The following is a 15,488-nucleotide window of genomic DNA, read 5'->3' as shown; positions in this document are numbered from 1 at the left end:
ATCACTATAGTATACTCTATAAAAAAAAGAGTAAAAATGTTGAAAACATGGTTTTTCAGGAAAGTGCATTCTTTCAAGGGACATTCTGGCTCAGTAACCTGCTAAAGCTCTTGGAGGGTGTCAGTGAACATGTCAATAAACACATGGATAAAGTGGGATGACAATTTGGGAATATAATTTGGAGCTCCCAAAAGCTGTTGGTATATTTGGAACAACCAGAGATTATTATAAAAACTAAGTTGCCATAAAAAATTTTTTATTATAAAAACTGAGTTTGGAGGAGAGGGTCATTTACAGAGTGAAAACTGATAAAATGACAGAAAGCAAACAGCAAGTCTTAAAGGTGATTGTTCTGGATGGAGATGAGCCAGCAGTTTGTCCCACTGGGATCAGTGCTAAAATATTTTTTTTAAATTTTTTTTTAACTTTTATTCAGCATATTCATTGATGATATGGTGGTGGGAGTGTGCAGTGGATCTTCAGGCTAACACTAATGCTGGTGCTAAGCTTTCTGACAGTTAAATATCTTGCTAATGGCAAGGAACTTCAGAAGGACCTCATGAAACTAAGTGTGTGGGTAAAAAAGTGGCAAAGGAATACCAATGCAGATAAACATGAAAGAATGCATTTGGGAATAAAATGATTTAAACACACCTACAACATGATGTTAGATATAGAACTGGCAGTTAGAGCATAGGAAAGAGATCTCATTTGTCACTGACTATGAAATCCTCAGCTCAGCTTGCAGCAGCAGCCAAACAGCAACAACAAAACTGTTGGGCACTGTTGAAAGAATTATGTAAAAGCTCAGTGGGCACACATCTTAAATGCAGCATATAAAGATCTTTACACCTCAAGAACAATATAGTGGAACTGGAGTGGAGGAAGGGTAATGGAATGTTCAAGGGGATGGAGCAGCTATTTTACCAGGAGACACTAAAAAGTTTGGAACTATTCCGCTTTGGGACTAATCCATCTGAATAAAACGCTGTGTTAGGGCAGATGTAATCAAAGTCTGTGAAACTGTAAATGCCAGTGGATAAAGCAAATACAGAACCACTATTTGCCACACTCCACAGCAACAGGACTTGAGAACAGTCAAAGCTAGGATTTTGGTTTAAAACAGATGAAAGAAAGGGTGTCCTTACACAGAGAGGGTTGTAAACTTTTGCAGCCTGTTGCCATTTGAAGTTGTGGAGGCAGACAGTATAACCAGGTTCAGGAATGAATTAGAGAAATTAGTGGCCAGCAGATCTATACCAACATCCTAAGTGGAGTAGTCATGAATGTGTCCTGGAGCAGCCTTAAAAAAAACTTTCTAGATTCTTAGGGAGTGTGAGAACAGACCACAGAAAGTGGCCTGGATCACAAGTTTTTCCTATTTGCACTGTCCTTTTGACACTTTTGGACGTCATTAGCTTTACTCAGCAGGGCATTTGTATGTACTTAGAAAAAGAATTAACAAGACACAATTATGATGCAGAGAAGTTTCATTTTTACCCTGCTCTTCTTCTGGACAAATGATACACATTTTTAATGTCAAGACTGGCAACGCTTTTAGAAAAATTAATTTCATAATGTTGTGCTTTCTCGAGAAATAATACTTCATGTTCTTTCTGTCAGCAAAACTCTTCCCAGATGTTCTTGTGAGATTTATGCTATCCTAAACCACGTAAAGTTATATTTGGAAAAATAAGATTCTTCTGCTTTTGAATGCAATCCAAAATCAGAACCTGAGGAGATTCAAAGCTTGAGCTTTTCCTTTAACCTCTCATTTCAGGGATAAGAGGTGTTCAGATTTAAGGTTATGATTCAGACTAGTTTCCACCAAACTGCTTCCAGTTATTCCTAAAACTGTATTGCACATAGTTAAACACACACACACAGAAAAGCCCTCATTTGAAACAGAATTTACTTTTTTTTTTTTTTTTTTTTTCCATTAGAAGAAAGAGAAGCAATATGCAACCAAATAGACTGATGACATAGCAACCACAACATCACCTAAGGTTTATAACACTATCCCAGCATTTCAGAGGTTTTCTCTTGCTCCTGTTCATGCTTGCAGCAAAACTCCCAAGAAGAGAACTGGGTCTTGAATTTTTGGTAAAGGCGAGGCAATGGGAAAACAGATGTGAAGGAGGATACTGAGGTGACATTTGTTCAGAAGCTCATCACAGGGCATGGGAAAAGCACAAACACATTCGTTTAGAAATGTAGGAAATGGGAATAGAAAGGTTGGCATGAGGGTGTTACTAGGTCCTAAAAGATGAATTTAAAGCAAGGGTGTCATAGGGAGAAGGAAGCTGCTGGATGAAGGTGAAGAGAGGTGTTGAAACCAACAAGGTAGGAGAAAGAGCTACAGCTTCACCATGACAAATAGGAAATTGTGCTCTGAAGGAATGGCTCTAAGATCTTTTAAGCTGAAAGTGTTAACAACATGCATCAAGGCAGAGCCTCAGCACAAGCATCAAATGAAAGATGTCCTACAGATATTCAAGAATTCAGGATTCAACAGCAGGCCAATAGTAATGATTTCTACAGTGATCAAGAAAGGTGATGTAAAGAAGGCTGAAGGGGAAATCAGGAGTTTTTTTGCATTACTGCTGAATCTGAACTGATGTTGCATATCCACAAGGAAATATCAAGGACACCAATTGAGACTTAGGCTAGCAGATTTCAGTTATTTCCTGTTTAAGTATCTGTTCCTATTTGCCAAACTAAATTATGCTAATTTAATGTTGTAGACAGTGTTTTGTATAGCTTCTTAAATCCTCGTCTTCCTATCACACTTTCAACTCTTAGCTGAGGTACTCTTCACAGTCCTGGCTCTTCAGAGGGTTCTCAAAACCTTCACACCTGAAGGTGTTGAGGGTGCAACTCAAAAAACCAGGTGTTAATAGTTTCCAGACAATTTTTAAAGTACAACAGAGTTCCTTAATAATGCAAGTGTTTAATGTACACTGAAAATATTGTAAACTGAAACACTGTAAATTGTATTTTGAGTAGCCTTAATAAGTTTTAAACAAAACTTATAAGAATTTCCATTTGTGTTCCTCATACAATCTCTCCCACTCTGTTTTTGTTATACATCTGAACATAAGGTTTTGAGCACTTTTTATTGCATGCACAAAGGCACTCCCTTCTCATCTTATTCACAAGACTGTCCTTAAAATTTATAACATGACCACAATATGTGTGTGCAAATGTCATCTATACTCAGAGTTTAGGAAGACTGTCCCCGTTGCAGCATTTCCTGTCTGCTTTTTGGCTTTCAGAAGCCTGTCAGAAACTGTGGGGTTTCTGACTATTCTCCCTGAAGTTCCTGTTTGAACTGAAACTGATAAAGGTCTGAGACTTGGCCCTGCCAGTAGACATATCTTTTAGTTCTTTGTCAGTCAGGCTCAGGGCTGTCCTTAACTTCCATATTTATTACGAATTTCTCAGACAGAAACTGTGGATGACCCATCAGATGGCTTTCCCACAATGGAAAGTTTTTCAAAGCTTTGGAAACAGTTACCAAACAGCTGAGCATATTTAGTAAGTGCCATATCCTATGTCTACACATTTCTGTGTAATCTGTCTGAATTGCTCTGTCTCACAGTCTTCAAAAGTTTGTAGACCAAACTAGATTCCATGTACTCTTCTCTGGCCTGCTTCTCTTTTTTTCTGACCCAAAATGAGAAAATACTACAATACAGGATATGTGACTTTTCCTCCAACTTGTAATACGACATCTGCATCTGTCCTTCCCTCAGGCAGATACATGCCCACTGCTCTTCCAACACCACGAGTGTTTATGGATCTGAAGAATCATTTTAGTAAAGAAGGTTAAAAAAAGATTTTCCTTTTCATTCACAGGTGGAATGTATCTTTCCTTGAATAAGAAATAAGCTGTCTGTTCATGTTCTCCAGAGTTTTTGGCCTCTCATTTTAGGTAAGCAAAACTTAGACTGTCTCAGTGTGTGAAAAAAATGTAAGATTGCATTACACCACTGGTTTTTTTTTCTGTTATAATCTTATGTGACCCAGGACATCTTATATGACTGTCATCTTATATGGTCCGGAATGTATGACTTATGTATGAATTATTAATATTCAGTCCTTTCTTATTCAATATAGAGCATAGTGAAAGAAAGTGTATAAAAATATCTTCCTTTTGATTTCTAGCCATACCTTGTCATTGGAATAAACCTGCAGATACAATATTTTGGAAGCATACTCATAGTCTGAAATTTGTTCAGATTTGAGAGAGGCAGTCCTTGCACCTATAAAATCAGAACATTTAGCAAATGTGTTGTTTTAGCAGATTTGACCCTGGTCTCTTAAGTCCAATTTCTTTCTCAGGAGTAAGATTTTTCTCATCAAATCTGTCCTTCTAGTAATCAACCTAAGCCAAGCACTTTTGCAAACCCTGAATTTGCTTATTAAAGTAACACAAAGAATTAAGCTTAAAGGGGATCTCCACATATGAACAACCTAGAAAAATACATTTGAACTCACTTAAACCATTGTCTCAACACGGACTGTTGCAGATAATTATTTTATTCACACAGGGACGGGGGATGCTGGAAAAGGCAGATGTATTCAAGAATATATCTTCATGGGCAACTATGATAGAGCACAATTATAACCCCTTGATCGCTATGTGTAAGAGTGTATAGATAGCAGTCAGATAAATGCGGGTAGGATAGCTAGAACTTGGCTTAGAATATTTTAAAATATCATGACAAAATATAAACAAATAAAAGTGTCTCTATTCTTCAGGTCTTGAATCTCTGATTAACAATTCGCTGTAGTTCTACTTCCCTCAGATCCTTGTTGATTTGGGGGGAAAAAGAAAAAGAGACCTGTTGTGAATATGGTTCTAAAAGCACATAACCTTGAAGTGACAGGATGAAGTTGTCCTTTCCCCAGCCTCTGGGATTCTGCAGCAAGGATGGATGGTGCAGGATGTGTAACAGCAGGAGGCAGTGGATCACAGGGCATGATGAGGTTTCCTCTGCTCTTCATCTGTTTTATCCCATTCTTCCCTTTGCTTCCCCAAAGCAGAATACAACTGGCAATCAACACTCAGGTAAAGATCAGTAATGAGAACCTCTCAGATTAAGTTTTGTATCTTCTAATGAAACCTGCGGTGACGGCTCAGGAAGACTTTGACTTTTCTATTAAAGCTCCCTCAATACTTCAGTTTATTTCTTTGCTTCCCATCATTGATGGCTGCTGTTTATCATTTGTTTAGGTCTTTCATCCATTCTGCCAAAGAGTCACACAACCACATCCATTTAAATTAACAGTTGTCAGACAACTGAAGTTTGCTTGTATAAGTGATAAAGAATCCTGTCCCATATTGTCCCCCCTCCTCCCCTACTCCTTCATCATCTGTTTTTGGAAATTGTGGTGAGCTGGGGAGTTTATAGATCAATGGCTGGTGAACAGTTAGTTTGAGTAAATGCGCGGGATGGAGCATCCAAAGACAGAGAGGCTGTGCAAGCTCATGGACAGCTATTTGGAAAACATCAGTCAGCATTACCAGGAAGGAAATTGAGGCACAAGTCATGTGACAGTCTGATACCAAATGGCTGTCTGAACCTTAGGCTTGTCATAATAAGTGTTTACAAATTTTGACTTAACAACAGAAGCTAGGGACATTTTTTTTTCCAGCAGTCTTGCCTAATAGTGTGTCAGAGCTGAAAGGCTACAGAAGGCTGTTAGCCCACAAAACCTTAAAACAGAGTAATCTGAGATTTTGTTGAATGATCTGAGCACTTGGACATTAGTAGTTTTTCAGTTGAAAGGACAAGCAACTGTTCATATGAAGTTACACTCACCCATGCAGCTACCTTCCTATTTAATTGGTCAGAGATGCAGTCTGCTTGGGTCTCTATAAACTGGACAGGCATATGATTCTGTCAGACAAACCTACCTTGACACTTTGGCCTGAAGATTGTCAGCAAAGTGTCATAAGCACACACTGTAAGGTTAGCATGGGCCAGAGGACTGTACAAGAGTACTACATTCAACATCAAGAAATTGGCAGCAGAAAAATATTTCCAGGTCTAGAAATGTTAAATGCAAAGCAGTGTCCCCAATATCAGTGATGTCCCCAATATCCTGTGCTTTATAGTATCAGATTTCTGCATTTTTCCCAAGAGCTTGGGGTTTTATACAATCTGAGTGGGAGATGGTTTTGAAAGTCCAACACACTTTGCCCCCTATTTATCTTTCATGCTTTGCATGACAAACCCTCTCTCGCCTGCACTGTGAAAAAAACATGTTCTGTGTGTGCACAAAGCACACGTTAACAGAGCTTATCAAGAACGGACTGAAGTCCATTCCAATGGGCTGGAAATTAATGCTTCAGAAAGTCAAGAGGTCCACAGATACTTTGCATTTTCACTGCTTAGCCTTGCTGTTCCAGTCTCTGCACTGACCATCTGTAGGGTGGAATTTACACTCACATAGTAAAAGCTCACACATAACCAACACCCTTTTTCAAAGACTTAAGTTGAACACATGTGGCACGTAGGCCTCCCAGTGAGTCTGTGAGCTGTGGATACTTTAGTTCATAACCAATAAGGCAGTTTTGGTCTTGACAGTTGCCTCAGCCACTGCATGACTTTGCTTCCTTCTTCAGCATTTTAAAAAGATGAAATTTGTAAGTGCACTGGGAGAGAGCCTGGTGCTTTTTACTTTAAGAGATGAGGGAGTTCTGCCATTGGAAGCATCATACATATTGGTGGACTTCTGAGAAGAAGTTTAATCAGTCTCCAATAACTATCATCCTATCCTGTTAAGGGTGAATTGGGTATGATTAGCTCTGGGGACTAAAAAGGAAAAGTATATGCTTCTTGTTGCCTGTCCTGACCAGGAATGGCAGCTATAGTTAGTTATCCAAAACTCTGCATGATATTAAGCAAAGTTGAAATTGATCGGAAGCAAAATTATTCACACCTCCTTTATTGTAGGCCCGATGATGCATTTAATGTTGGATTTGAAAATGTTACCAGTCCTTGGGCTTCTGGACTGAGACATCTATATCTTCTCTGGAGTATGACAAAGAATCTGCCTGCTGAGTTGGGAAATCTGTACACAGCTGAAGAAAGGTAAGTGATGCAGTTATTTTCCTATGTGGAAAAAATACCTTTTTTTTTTTTTTTTATAATACCAAAATGGCTTGTGATATTTGCTGTTCTTTAGAATAAGACTGCCATACCTTAAAATCAAAGCATTGCAGCATATTTTATCAACTTGCCTATATTCTGAATCTATGAAATTTTATTTTCTCTTGTTCTTATTCAATTTATGATTTATTTTTCTCTCAGTATAAATCAGTTTCTATTCTGTGGATTCATGGCAGGTATTCCATCTTGTTTTTCAATATGCTATGTCTAGAATAAATATCTAGTCAGTCATGGGCATATAAAATATTAATCATACATGTTTGAAGGTATGTTGCTATAGCAATTCCTTTAGTGCAAGGAAAAATCAGAATATAGCATGCCAGGGATATGAGAACAGTAGGAATTACAAAGCTATAATGGCACTATTAACACATTACTGCATTGTAATGATATTATTTCCTAACTATTCTAGTCCCAAGCTGGCTAATTTTCAAGATAGAATTCTTCAGCAGGGATTTCATAAATGACTCCAACACAAAAGACAACTGCAATATGAAGAAGACATTAAGCAATCTGAAGAAAATATTTTTAAAAAGGGGAAGTACACAAACATGTAAAATATCTTCTGTTCACAATTTGCCATATCCCTTCTCTTCCCTGTTCCAGTGTGAACAACCCCAAGGGGCCAAACATGACAGGGCTGACCTGAAGAGAACAGAAGGATGCTGCTTAAAAGAAATGCTGTGAGTTCAGCATGTAAAGCTACAGAACAGACAAGCTGGGAGAGCCAGAAGGAGAAATGTATGGCAATAAAATTTCATCTTATATTACAAATCTAACTGGAAAATTTTTAAACCAAACCAGAAAAGAAATTGTCTCTGAGAGGACTGTAGCTATCTGGAGGAGGAAGGAGGCCATAAGTTACAGTGCAGTTCATGGATGAAGAAAGAATGCAATGGTAAAGTAATTGATTGGGAATACGGAATGAAGCATAGTGTGAATGAGGAGCTGGTTGGACATGCATTTAGCTTGCATTCAGGCTTCTAACCCTCTGGGTGTACTAGTATTCTCTTCACTGGAGGAAGGTGGGGCAATTTAAAGTAATCCTATATTTAGCATTTAACTCTTTTTGTTTGATCCTTTATTAACGTCAATGTTTACACAGTGTTGTAAAGCAACCTGAGTTGCCTGCAACCAATCTCCCTTTGCTATGCTCCCTTTTTTAAAGTCCTAAAGCATAACTGCCTTAATATCACTGTGTTTTGACACATTCTTTAAAGAAAAGAAAGCACGAATCCCATAAACAAATAAAAAATGCAGTAGACTTTTGGATTTGTTGCAGTGATCTAGTGTCTGAATGAATAAGAAAAAAACCATTTATTTCTAAATTGATGAGATCAATAAAGATTAGATGGAACTAGCTATGCATCATGCACATCCTTTCTCTTTAATTAAAGACAAACATGAGCCTTCAAGAAAAAGAAGCAGCAGTTCAAATATATATTAATTTTAGTAATAAGCAGTCGGTACAGAAATGGATCATTTTCTTGCTATTTTGTTGTAGTGCATAGTGACAGTAAAAGTAAGAAAACCAAAACAGGAAAATTTTTACTTGTTAAAGAAAAATAAATCAAAAAGAGATCATATTTTTGAAGGTGTTTTACAAGGTGGATAAAATTTTCAAAAGGAGGGGGGAAGGAAACAGATTTAAAAAAAAAAAGAGAGTTTAAAAGGACATTTCCTATTTCAGTCTCCTTGGGAAACGTGTGAATAGAAGCTAAACAGACTGCTTAATTTAAACTGTGATGGAAAGAGGTAAATTGGGAAAATATAAATACCTAGACTTTTAGAAATGAACAGTCGCATTTCACCACCATAACCATCTGGAAAGCTGCAACTTGCAGCACCCAGATTTCACATTCTATTTACCTAAGAGCCAAAAGCTAAATACTTGAAAAATTCATTAGAGCTATCAGCAGCATCTAATATTTGAATAGCACAAGATTAAGCTGAACTGCAGACCAAAACTTTGTGTCACTCTATAGTGCCAAACTCATGACAAGAAACTGTGGTACCAACAATGTATGGCCTTTCTGTAAAGGGAACCCTCTCAGCATCCAGAAGGTATCAGTTATAAGCTATGTAAGCGCCAAGCATAATTGCTAATAAAATGGTTGATATTAAAAATTGGAATTTTGAACGCAGTCCTGGCTTGGTGAAATGTCTGCGATCAGGGTCCGCAACATTCAGGAAGTGAGTGTGCACAACATATGTGTGTTCACATAAGAACGATTTGGGTGGCTGCATTATGGGTCTCATTACTGCTGCATATATATGTATATATGAATACAGAGTAGTGTCTATGAGCACCACCTACACATATAAATATACATAGTCATTAGATGTGAGCTGAGCTTTTCTAATGGTATTTTCCTAACTACTTTATCCGAAACTTTTGAAAATATTAATATTTTCCAAATTTTAAAATAGTAGGTTCTAGGATTAATTTTTTATGGAAAGCAGAACCTGCACAAGAGGCTGTTCCTTCTAGGCAATTACCCCTTTCTCTCAAAGTCAGTCCCAAATGTCTTGAGAATGTATCTTTTCCATTTTTATTAGAGGGCCATTTCCATTCATCAGGAAACTGATTTTCACTGATCTTCTGCATTTGCCGTTACGTCAGGTTTCTACCACTGTATCTAATCATTTCAAAGTAATACACAGACACAAACAGAACACACCCTCAAAATGCAAAACACTGAGGAAGGTGTCTAGCCAAAGCTGCATGCTGTTGCTCTACTGGACTTATATTTTCCCATTGAGCTATATTGGACCGTTATAGAACAGCTATCTATTTACATTAACCTGTTAAAATCTCCACTCTGTAGGAACCCTCTGGAATTAACTGTGTTACTAGGACAGAAAAATCTGGTCCCATTGAAAGCTATGGGATTTTTGCCACTGGCTTCACTAAAGCCAGGATTTTTCACCTTACATATTTGTTCAAGCTAGAACTGAGCTCCCAATATACCTACCTGCTCCTGCCCCTCTGCCACCTCTGTGCATGCTCAGAAGCGTTTCTGCAGTGTCACATGGAGCAGATGCTGTTTACTTACTTCTATTCCTAGCTTGTCTGAGTGTGCTAAGTGAGAGATGTGCCAGCCTGCCTCATCACAAATGGCCTTTTAATGAACTAGTCAAGGATTTAAATTATCCAAGAACCTGGGAAAAGCATTGTAAATTTAAGACCCTTTTAGGCAATTAAAACCTGACATGGTGCTTTTGAAAACAGGCCAGGGAAAAAGTGATTCCACCTCTTGAGAATCACCACTTACAGGGAGAGATAATGGCATTTCAAGCACTCCAGGTACTGCAGGCTTCAGAGGGTGCTTGGATGTCAGCTTCACGAATTGATTCTGGCTGTGTAGCAGTTCAAGTTAATCCTCCAGGCATAGGGGAATGTTTGGTCACTGAACAAACTGGATTGCTGTATCTTGGGACAGTGCCATTTCAAAATGTTAGGGAGGAGAGGAGCAAGAAGGAGGAAGACTTCTATGGCTGAAGAGGTTTGTTTCAGTACAGCAAATAGTTTTATTTCTGCTTTTTTTTTAATCTTTTTATTTTTTATTTTTTAAGATGTAGGTAGATTTGCTTCTATTTTAAGCAAATCAAATTGAATATCTTAAAATTAAATATATGGAGTGTTTGCAAGCTAGCAAGTAATCTGCCAATCAGAATTTGCTAAGTACCCTATTAGTAATGTACTTTAAAAAAAAAAAAAAAGTGTTTGCTGACCTGCTGTTCTCTGCAGCAATGGAAGATTTCAACAGCCTTTCCATGTACCTCTTTTGTGGTGCTGAGAGTCTGAAGCATTAAATAACTGCATACATCTTATTCAAAAACTACTTGTAAGGCCCTGAAAAAATACCTTTGCAAGAATTCCCTGCTAGTTATAAAAAGTCTTTTTAAAGTAAACAGATAACCAAAAGTATATCTTTCACAAGCTCAACTTGCTTCTACTCTCCAGACAAGCACAAGGCTGTAGCTACTGTGCAAGCTGGAAACACGGGGCTGGTAGTGTAGATGCAGGGCTCATATTGGATATCCTACATCCACTGCATGCAGCCACCTGCATGTGGCAGGTTCTTGGTTCAGGACTGTCACAGGCAGTGTTTCTTTGTATGAGCTCTTCCTGTGCAGACCAAGGTAAAGGCTGTCCTTGGCTCATGGTGGTTACAGTCTCTGCATCCTTACAACGGAGATTATAATTCAGTATGTCTTTTGGTTGACCCCTCGCTGCCTGTTACTAATGTTCTCAGTTTTTATAAGCCTAAACAAAGCATATGCTGGGAGAATTCTCTCCTTTACTGAGTTGCTTGCTTTGCACATGATCTGGCAGCAGAGCTTGAACTGGCTGGACAGCAAAATCTTCCAGGCAGTTCAGGAGTGAAGCGCTGGAGATGACTGCACAGTTTCTTGGAGCAGAGGATGAGAGGAGCTGCAAAATGCTGGCACTGGCTACGTGAGTGCTCACGAGGCTATTTTGTGAAAGCTCACAAGGGAAAGTTCAGAAGGGGGTCCTGTTTTTCATCAGACCAGCTGCTGGTGAGTAGGAGACCTAGCAATCTATTTGCCTTATCCCTTACAACTAAACTTGCATGTGTACTTAAGACTGGTTAGTGGAAAAACATGAAGACCTGTGTCCTAACCAGTGCAGCAGCCTTTAGGGAGGAAGAGCAGCTCTGCTTTGGAGTGATCTGGAGGAGCAACACCCAGCTGTCTGGTGTCATGAGTCTCCTGAAGTGCCACCATCTTCCTTCACAGCCACCATCTAACACTGCACAGGGAAGCAGGTTTTTCTTGTTTTTGTATAACTGCAGTATTGTTTTTGAGATAAATGCAGTATTCAGAGAGAAATAGACACCATTGAAAACTGAATTCTTCACATCAATATTTTTCACACAAGTGCTGTTATTTGTAGCACATTCACAGACAGATATAAGATGGTGGAAGAGGCAAGAGGCATGAAGTTAGCTTGTGAAATGGTTCAGATGGAGGCTGGGGAGAGATGGTGACACTGGAGCAGGCCTGAAACTGGGGGTTTGATGTGAGTCACAGCAACCATTCAAATGGAGAATTGTCTCCAGGTGATTAGAAAAATACTTGTTTTTAACTGACTCACTGATTCTCTCTTTCTCTCGCACTGTGTTAAATCCATTTTTACACAGCAATCCTCATGCATGACAGTACTTTTGTGTACTAAGTGACCTTTGAGACTCAAAATGAGCAGTCTCACATAAAATAATGAAACCAGTTTAAATCATTAGTTAGTCTTGATGTCTTCTTGCGTTTGGGTCAAAAGTGTAAACTCACCTCACTGTTTCTGAAGCTTTTCCTACAGAATTCTAGAAAATTAAAGTTTTAAAAAAGCAATTATTAAAAGCACTTTACATGCCATCTCTGAGCCTCGAGCTTTAAGAAATATCAATATCACAGAAATAGCAAACAGAGAGATGTGAAGGCCTCTAGATATACAGCTTGATATTGATTTCTGCACTACATAATTTTATTTAATAAATTTTCTATTAAACTTTCCATTCTCTTCTGTAGAAAGGAATATATTTAATATTCCTTCCATGCACTGAAGCACTTATAAATCTAGGAAGCGTAATTGTGTATTACACCCAGGTGTTATGTCATTTTTGCCATGGGAACAGAAATGGAGGATGTGAAACTGGTCCAATTAGCTGCATATTGCCTTTATATACTTTCACCAAGGCCACAAAAGAACACTTCTGGCCTCCAGTGCAACTTTGACTAAAGGCCCCTATTCCCACAAGCCATATGTCCACTTTTTAAGCTTATATATACTTGTGGCCCTATATTTTGGCATTTATAAATGTGAAGGATGTTTCTGATTTCTTCCAGATTGTGTTTCATTCCAGATCTGAAAATCCACATTCTAACAGTTTGAATGCTAAATAATTAAAATATAGTAATGGATTTAAAACGGGAATACTGAACTCCATTTTTAACTATGATATCAGAAATAAACTGGCTCCTATAGGAAAATTCCTCAGAGTGTCTGTTTCCATTACCATTTTTATTCCCATGTAATGTTTCTAGGCAAGGTTCACTTGAGACCCACTTATTCCAAATAGCGATGATAAGGTTTTATGAATCTGAAAGCTAGTCAGTCTGAACTGAGTTAAATTTGCAGTGATGCCAGCACTCCGTCTCTGAATGTTAGCTCATGGGGAACAATGAACTTATCTCATTGCACTTCGAAATTAAATAATTAAAAACAATCCTTCCCTTCTCTCTCCCCCTTCTACCCCCACCGCCTCCCCCCCCCCCTATTTCTTTACGGTTAATAATTATAATAACATACTCAGATGCAGGCAGTGTTATTATCTGATAATGCCTGAAATTTGAAATGGGCCTATTAGCCACCCGAGGCGAAATATAATTGCCCAGTTTCTGTGCACTATCAGATGGCAGATGATGTTGCTGAATGTTATTACTTAAGTATTTCAATTTTTCATATGGTAGAGAAATTAAATTTCAACCGTATACTGCAGAAAAACATTCTGGATTGAAGGGTGCTACTATCTGTGAAAGGTTGCAATGCTGGAACTGTTGCCCCCATAACCTTTGGTGGAATTGGTGCTTTGACAGCAAAGCTAAAGCTGAAGGATATTGTTGCTGAGAACTTTAACATGTGGTATACATTTTAGTATGCATTTGCACTTCCAAATAGGAATTACCACATGTCAGGTTTCCCAAGCAGGTGAGTCCTGAAACCATTTCATTGCTGGACTATTTATTTATTGCAATACAGTAGTTACACACCTCTAGCATTAGTCACTGTGAGTGAAATCACTTGTGGATTGATGGAAGCCAAGGACAAAAGTCCCTTTGATTTTGCTGGAACAAGGACTCCACTGTGTCTGTGTTCCAAAATATACACAGACTCTCACAAGAGGAAGAAAGGATTCACTTCTTTTCACTCACTGCTACTGATGAAAAAAAAAAAAAAACGCATATGTTGACTCATAACTAAATCCTGACATTGCAAACATCAGCCACATAACCTTCAGAGAGGAGAAGGCTTAGCTGTTGTGTACTAAAGGCTGTCTGGGTGCTTGATTTTAGTAACTGGGAATACTTTTTTTTCCAGCTTTTTTGGCTTCTTCAGGAAAAAAATCTATTTTGCCTGTCTTCTTCATGCTATGTGTTTCATTGGCTTCTCAGATACTGTTATTTATTTATTTTGTTTGTTTTGTTTTATTTGTTTGTTTGTTTGTTTATTTCTCTGAACAAGTTTGAATGGATTTGCTTTAATACTCTGGAGACCTCAGAAGAAGGAGAACCATCTTGTGGCCCCCTAGCAGGGAGGTGCTGTGGGGCTATGGGAATAAAAAAATAGCAAGACTGAGTTTGTTATTAAGGCCTGATGGTGTGACAGAATGACAGTATCACTTGCAAAGAAAAAAAAAAAAAAAAAAAAAGAAGTGCAGCTTGAACAAACTCCAGTTACGCTGAAACGTTTGGAACTCCCTCCCAGTGGAACAACTCTAATAATGCTGGCTGGGTGGAAGAGATATTGGGACTTAGTAAATCAGCTTCACCTACAAGGAGAAACCATGCTTTAAAATAATCAGAACATACTGGTACATCTTTGTGCTACTGCCTAAGGTAGGCATGAAATAGTAGTTCCACTCTGTTACAATGTTATGGCTTTGTAGCACAGCTGAGAGTTAAGCTCTTTAGAGAGCTAACTTTTTAAGCATGCTCAGGCTTTTAACTAAGGTTATGGTCAGTTTGTCCATATAAAGCTTCCACATTCGATGATTCCCTCTGTAACGTCCCAGTTACACAGCACTCATTTACAGGTGAAGGGCCAAGTGTTGACTGGGGTTTAATCTCCTGCAAAATTAACTATGCCAGTTTGTTCCCATGGGCTCTTGAAACTCTATGGGTGGCTCTCAGTTCTCTATGAGCTCATTTACCTGACTTCAGACCCTCTGCCTTTCTCTTTCCTTGAAAGAAAAAATAAAAAAAAAAAAAGCTTTTAAAATTGATTTCACTTGGAGAGACTCATATTATAAATGCTTCATTTTCACATTAAAATGCTAAATGCTAATTGAGAAAAAATAATTTATTTTAAAAAAGAAAATATAAATATAAATTCAATTTCTTCCCCCTTTCCTAGATTCTTTGGTGATCTGTTCCTTATCCAGATGGGTGCATTAATTACTCTTACTTATGAGTCCATGAATCAAGGGTTTGAGTAAGCCAGTGATCTTCAGCACCACTTAGGAAAGAAAGCCCTATGCTGACATAAAATTGTGTCAGGTGCACTCT

The 15,488-nt window shown here is 38.2% G+C and overlaps 1 protein-coding gene across 1 annotated transcript in view; it reads left to right on the top strand.

Moving 5' to 3' along the window:
* The window catches only part of LOC310895690 (uncharacterized protein), a 242,327-nt gene extending 231,942 nt beyond the window's left edge, over positions 1-10,385 (top strand). The window contains exons 8-11 of the mRNA XM_083827285.1: positions 3,859-3,934; positions 4,887-5,074; positions 6,966-7,103; positions 7,788-10,385. The gene's annotated coding sequence lies outside the window, so the exon portion shown is untranslated. The remainder of the gene's footprint in view (positions 1-3,858; positions 3,935-4,886; positions 5,075-6,965; positions 7,104-7,787) is intronic.
* Positions 10,386-15,488: the final 5,103 nt, after the last annotated feature.

This window comes from Anser anser, assembly GCF_964211835.1.
Source record: "Anser anser genome assembly, chromosome: 2".
Classification (NCBI taxonomy): Eukaryota; Metazoa; Chordata; class Aves; order Anseriformes; family Anatidae; genus Anser; species Anser anser.
The sequence above is the reverse complement of the archived record's forward strand: the minus strand, read 5'-3'. Positions and strand labels throughout refer to the sequence as shown.